Below are 7,615 nucleotides of genomic sequence, written 5' to 3' on the forward strand. Positions count from 1 at the left end.
TCCGCCACTCTGTGCTTCTCTGCCACTGCCTCGTTTGAGTTTTGGACGAAATGGATTCTGAGATATTGCATTTCGTCATTTCGAGCTGATTGGAGACCAGAACAGCCAATCAGATATTTTTGCATCCAAGTCTGTGATTGGCTGGTTTTGTGGCACAAAAATAACGCCATAGGTCACAAAATAAACTTTTAAGATATTTTCATGCGAGAATGGTGCTGTGTAAACTTCAAATATCTGCTTGATTCATCAAGACATCACATATTTCCATAAGTGCTCTAACATTTTCGGAGATGCCTTTTACCTATGGCCTTATTTTTGTCCCACTATTCTGAGCGCACCTAAAAAAAATTTGAGCGCACGTAAAAAAAAAAGTTGAGCCCGTCCCATCTCGATCAAGTGACGAGGACAACGATGTGACCGTTTCAGGAGATGATAAAATATTTCTTAAAACCCCGATAGCTTGCTGAAGAACTCGAGTTTCTTCTCCCCCCTCCATACTGTCAGACACTTGAAAGTGACCCGCGCGTGCTTCTCAGCCAATCACAGCGGTACAGACACCCAGCCTTCCGTTTCCATTAAACTCCTTCCGTTTCCACTATACTCTTTCATTCACATACATTATTCTCTTGCATACATATATTTTCTTCTGACATGTATGCATTCTCTTCTTACATACATATATTATTTGTGAGATTAAATGCATATTGAATGCATGTAAATGAGAGCAAAATGTAGGAATGCATAAATGAAAATGTATGTATGTGAGAGTGAAAATATATGTATGTGAGAGTGAAAATATATATGTGTGTGAAAGAAGAATGTATGTGTGTGAGAGTGAAAATATATGTGTGTGAGAGTGAAAATATATGTATGTGAGAGTGAAAATATATGTGTGTGAAAGAAGAATGTATGTGTGTGAGAGTGAAAGAATGAATTTTGGCTTGTACGGCCCCTCATACAAGCGCGCTCATGCTCACAGGTGTACACACGGGTGCTCACACAAACAAACTACACCCTTTTTGGCTCCTACCTCAAAGCACACTGTGCGCTGTCAATCTTACGTGCTGCACAATAATATTCAATATTTAGTATTTACTGTTATATTCACATAGATCATTGCGATGATGTTGTTTATTATATGGCTCTCTTTTTTTGCTTGTTTTCTCTTTTTTCTTTCTCAACAGGTGATCCAGGTGATCGATATATGTAATTTTTGTCTGTTTGTTTTGTTTGTTTTTGTTTTTTTGCCCTTTATCACCCTTCCTCTTCCCCGCAGTTTTTATTTCCCTCTTTCTTTCTCCCTTTTCTTTTCCCCAGTCAAGTCTGTGACTTTTGTTCTTTGGTTCCATTCTCTGTCAAGAGAAAATAAAATAAAATAAACAATAAAAGCAAAGGTGAATCAAATAGACCAATACGGCAAGGCTGGGATGGTCCATTTTGTAAAGTAAATCCGTTGGGCATCTTTCTTTGCCTTTAGACAATAATTCTGATGGCAAAAGAACCAAACGGGACAGGCGGGGGAAAAAAAAGTCTTTTCTATACAGTTTGTCCATCACAGAAGGTTAAAAGTGAATATGTTGTCAGATGGTTTGGATTATTTGCAAAAAAAAAGAAAAAAGAAAAGAAACAAAAAATAGACATCTTAATCTTTATCTTCATAGCAAAATCTTAGTTGGACAGAGAGTGATTCATCTTGTCTGAAGCTTGGAAATGTCAGTGCCCAAAAGCTATAATGGACACAAATATGTTTTTAAATGACAAGTGCTTAAGTAATCTAATAGCCCAGGCTGTTCTGAGAATAGGTTTTCATTAAGGAAAAGGTACGTGTCTACTGAGCTTTATCATACATATCATACATTACAGGCAAGCCTAGTGTGCAGTAATGCAGTTCTGTGTGAATACACCTATAATACTAAATTTTTGGTAATTTCCATCTTCTGTATAAAATTCATGCAGTAATTTCAGATACGTTACAATTGGGAGAAACAATTAGAGGCTGATGTTTTTTTTATTTCGCATTTGAAAAAAAAATAGCACCATTTTCACTAAATTGTATAATAGAAAAAAAACTTGCAAATGTTGCAGATCTCCTAAACCATTTAATTTTATACAGTGAGCACTAGGTGCTGCTATAAGGCTGTGAGGTTGACAACATAGCACTGAGCTCCGTCTTCCCATTAGTTGCTGCTGTGCTACCTGTGCTGAGCCAAAGCAGCATGCCAACGAGACATCCCCGGCTCTCATGAATTATACAAACAAGATGGCCTTGGCTTCCTTGTCACTGTAGTGAAGCCCCGATCTGTCACCTCACCTGGATATGACACACACCTCTGCTACTGGGAATAAGTGCTTGGTTTGTCTAGTCTGACATAGGTGTGCGTGAGGACACACACACACACACACACACACACACACACAGAGGAAAAAGAGGGTTAGAGAAACAAATACACACCTTTCCAGTGTTGCAAACAAAGGAATTACACCTAGCTTTCCTGCCTGTCTTCCTATCTCCAGAGAAAATGTATTAAAACAAACATGCACACCCACACATTTCCTTTAGAATGTGAGATGAGGAGGAACTGTGTGGGTGATGGGAGTCAGTGAGGCTGACCAAGCTCAAGAGCTGGCTGATACAAAAGAACACATAATAATCATAACCCAGTATCTGGTTAGTTCAGACCTGAAAAAGAAATCATGCAGGTTCCCAACATTGGACAAACAAACAGAATTAGAGCTGCATCAAAGGAACCTGTGCCAGGTTGAGTATTTGTCAGCAGCTTGGTATCTCATGGCATGAAGTGGACACAGTAATGACTACAGCATCAACTGCTGTTGCAGAATGGGGTTTATTGGGGCAGTGGTGGTGCTTGTCCAGAGAGGAGAGATGATAACTGATAGGTTGCTAGTTTCAGAGCAAGAACAGGAGTTGGGGAAAAACTACGGCACTGGGAAGACAAATAAGACCAGAACTCTTGTGCCTTGAGGCGACTGTTGTTGTGATTTGGCGCTGTATAAATAAAACTGACTAAGAATTGAACTCCAAAATGAATGAAATGGCAACTTTGTTTTACACAGTTTAATGATGTGTGTCCTTGGACCTGGACTGCTAAGCAAGTTTAATATATCCACAGTGTCTTTTATGTTATCTGCCTTAACTTTACAACTACCAGGCAATTACAACACAGTAGGTCAAACACAGGTTAACATTTAAAGTCCTGTGTTAGCAACATATGGTGATTTGCCAAAGCTGGCAACAGTGTGTAAGTATCATAATCTTTAATCCTTTACCTTTTGATTCTTTTCCAGTGCCTGTATGGATGCTGATTAAGCATCCACAGTATTGTTCTTCTACTTTTCATCTTGCGTACGTTTTTTTGTACGCTATCTCCTTCAACACCGTTCAACTTAGAAAAACCATTCAACCACCATTAGATTCATCTTCTTTTGGACATGTGTGCTTGTATTTTTTCTCTTTTTAACTTTTATATTTTTTAAATTATTCAACTTTATTCAACAAAAATTTACAATGTATTTCAATGGGAGAATCTTCAAATTCTCATTCAGCTTGCTCCTCTTTCAACTCTAACTACTTCCACATACGTTGACCTAGAGACACCATTCAAACCTTAAAATGAAGCCAAGACAATGAACTATTCAACTTGTATTTATCTTTTCAATATCTGTTATACTTTTTCTTCAGTTTAAGTTTCATGCTTTTTTTCACCTAATAAACTCCACAGGCATGAAAACTGAGAATTCTGTAGACTGGACATGTGTCAGTGTGCCATATGATTGCATTAGCAATAAATTTAATAATGCTCTATATTAACAGTTACACACTATGTAGAACAACTTTATAGAATTATATTTGTTCGCAGATGTTGGCAGCTATCAGCGAATAGTTATCAGCTATTTTGAAACAAACAAACAAAAAGACACTTTTTATTCATAACAAGAACTCCATAACAGCAAATGAACTGTACAACAGAAAATGCAAATGCTATTTATGGTCTCCTCACAACAATGATAAGAAAAATACACTGGGCCAATATGGCATGTTTGTTAACACAGGGATACACATGTTAATGTGATCTCTGGTCTCCCACTCAGAGACACAGGTCTCCGAGTGTCCAGCATTCAGACGGCTACCTGAGGACACCGTTTGTGTGAGAGAAAATCTGCTCACACAGATATGTAGAGCCAAATGCTGTCAATAATGCCTCTGCAATGTTCTGAAGACAGTTAAACTTGTCAGGTAGTGATGTCCAGCAGGTGAAAATGCAAACTCCATGAACACACACAGCTATGGATTCCAGCTGCGTTCGTAGTTCTGCAAACTTTGACCCCCACAGAGTCGAGCTTTTCAGTTCAATCAGCTGCATTTTGATGTCCTCTGTGTCCAGCCAGTTAATGCAAGTCAAATCCAGCTGCTCATTAACGCTTTCTGGTTTGATTAGAAAAGAAAACATTGGTTCATACACCTGAAAGTCCCGAAGACTTTGTTATTTGTCTCTGAGAAACAGTTCATAACTTTCCTTCAACTCATTCATGTCACCTAAAAGGTAAACCTGTTTCTCCATCACCTGTTCAGCTCTAATGATTCAGTAAGGACATCTGGTTTCATCTTCATGTTTCCCTCTCACCACATATCCAAACCGATATCATGACTAGCAGCTTTTACAGCTGTGGCTCCAGCACACATCAGCTGATACTAGAAAGTAATATTAAATAAATTCTAACAACAGCTGATCAAGCTTAAACGTGCTGCTGTTGTTTAGCGCGACATCCGCTGGTTTCCTCTTTCTGGTGCAAAGTGGGTGATAAACAAACAAGAGACTGGACTTGCATCAGAAATACCAATCAGTTGATCATTGATCAGTTTCATGATTGAAGTAGGAACAGGAGAGGCAGGGGGAGAGAATGAGAGAAGAAGAGGCAGCTGACAGTGTAAAGACGCAGAATAACTCCAGCTTTGTGTCTTTTTCCATCTTAGCTGAAGTACGGGACAAACCGCGTTCCTTTTTGGCTCAATATGAAACGCGTAATATTTTATCTGAATATGAGACAATTATGTTTTTTACGGGACGGTTGGCAACTCTAATAATTAACCTTATGAATAAAATAAAGTTCACTATCAGTAACATCATAGCACCCGCCCAGCAGTATATAAACTCCATCGTGGTAGCTAGTACGCAGTACGAGTTCGCCAGTCCAGCTATGGTCGTGCCATCAGTTAACCCTTCGCGTGCCAGCTGTGGCACGCGTGCCCAGGGTTGCCGACCCCTGCTCTACAGCCATCATTTTACCCTCAAAACGTAGCCATCCTTGTTCTCTTTCTAGTGATGCGTCTGTCAAAACAAACATACAAACTTTCTAAACTTTTAATATTCTTTCAGATGTTTTCTGGCTCTAAATTTTCTTTTGTCATCATTCAGCTTTTTCTAATTTACATTTTAAACATGTTCAGCTACTTCTCAACTTCTTCCACTTTCAACAGTTCTACACTTTTTTTTTCAGGTGAAAAATTCTGTATTTTTCACCTGATTCAACATTTCACCATCAGCTCAAAACATTCAGCTATCAGCATTCACACTGCAGTTTCTTCAGAAAATGCATTTTCTAGATTGTAATGGAAGTGCGTACCACAATTCAGGAGCTCAGAGAGGAAGTGTGGGGCAAGACCTTTTAATGCTTTAAAAACAAAAAAAGAATTTTAAAATGAACAATGAAGAGCTCAGCTGAGCTCCTGAGTGTAGTTTCCAATGCCAATTTACATGGTCAAAGGCATGCACCCTCCAAAAATGATCACTTTTTAACTCCCGTAGTCACAACTAGAGAATCTACTTCAGCTAACCCCCCCCCAAAAAACTATCTATTTATTCACACATACCTGCAAAGCTGTTATACCTTGCACAATAACTGCATTGTAATGATCAAAAGCATGTTACTGTGATCAGAGATTCTTGCGCCAACTAATTCACACCTGTTAAATGTCACCATAAAAAGTTACGACACAATGTGTGCAAGATAACACAGGTATGATTTTGCCCTCAAAACGTAGCCATCGCTGTCCTCTTTCATCCAATGTTATTATTATTGTAGTATATGTTATGGTTCTTTCATAAATGTCACCAATGCACAACCTCCTACATCGAATTCTTCCATAGAGTCCAATGTTAAAACGGCTCCCAAAATTCGTCTAAAAATCAGAAGTACAGGCTGTCTTTACAATGTCACCACCTCCATATAATAAACTGCACATGCATGAAAACTGAGAATTGTGTAGACTGGACATTGCTGACGCTCACGGTGAAAGAATTTTGTCAATACAACTTGTAGTTTTGTCTTGGGAAGCATTTGTTTGAGAGTTACTTTTCTGTTTTGGTGCCACTGGCTGGAGTCACTATACCAACCAGGCTCACACCTGCATCCTTAAATGAGCTCTGTCTGTCACTCTGCCAAGGTTAATCTTAAAAACTTCTGTTTTAACTGCTGCTGTGTCACAGCCATCATTTTACCCTAAAAATGTAGCCACTGTTGTTCTCTTTCCAACAGCATGTCTTCCAAAGCCCAGAGATGCAAACTTTTTAAACTGTGTGGATCCAAATAGAGGGATCGCATTTCAGTCATTCAGTGATTAAAAGAATATGAACTTTTAATATTCATTCAGATGTTTTCTGACTCTAAATTTTCTTTTGTGATTACTTAGCTTTTTCTAATTTATATTTTAAACATGTTCAGCTACTTTTCAACTTCTTCTTCTGTGTGAAGGTCAGTTTTCAACAGTTCTGCAGTTTTGTTTTCAGGTGATAAATTCTGCATTTCTCATCTCATTCAAAATTTTTAACTTAACATTCAGCAATTATTACATTTCAGCTCAAAACATTCAGCTATCAGCATTCACACAGCAGTTTCTTCAGAAAATGCATTTTCTATTTATATTTTATTATGATCTATTCTGTACGTTTTTCGCGGACTATCTCCTTCAACACCGTTCAACTTAGAACAACCATTCAACCACCATTCGATCCCTCTTCTTTTGGACATTACTGCTTCTATTTTTCTCACTTTGAACTTTTATATTTTTTAAATTATTCAACTTTATTCAACAAAAAATTATAACGTATTTCAATGGGAAGACCCTTCAAATTCTCATTGAACTTACTCCTCTTCCAACTCTATCTACTTTGACATACGTTGACCTAGAGCCAACGCTCAGAGATTTGAACTTTTTGAATTGTGTGGCTCAAAGTAGAGGGATAACCTTCTAACTGACCCATAGAAACACATTGTATTTTTAGTCAGGAGTTTGTCTCAACAGCAGGAAAGACCCCACTTTTTAAATTGCTTCTGTCATCACATTTTTGACACCACAAGGATAAAAGAGACACTGTTGTGTAGAACAATTCCTTGGGATCCTCATAGTTCAAAAGCTGTTTTGATGGGAGTTAGGGTCTTGGATTTAGATGCAGTTTTTCAACAGGTGCACCAAGGCAGATTTGACAGGGTTTTGCCACAGAATAATAGTATGCCAGTAGTTAGTGCAGGCCAACTAACTCCTTGGTGTTCATATTTATATTAATAGTTTTCTATGACAAAAAAGTACACGTGTTCA

The sequence above is a fragment of the Oreochromis niloticus genome, linkage group LG2 (assembly GCF_001858045.2).
Source record: "Oreochromis niloticus isolate F11D_XX linkage group LG2, O_niloticus_UMD_NMBU, whole genome shotgun sequence".
NCBI classification, from domain to species: domain Eukaryota; kingdom Metazoa; phylum Chordata; class Actinopteri; order Cichliformes; family Cichlidae; genus Oreochromis; species Oreochromis niloticus.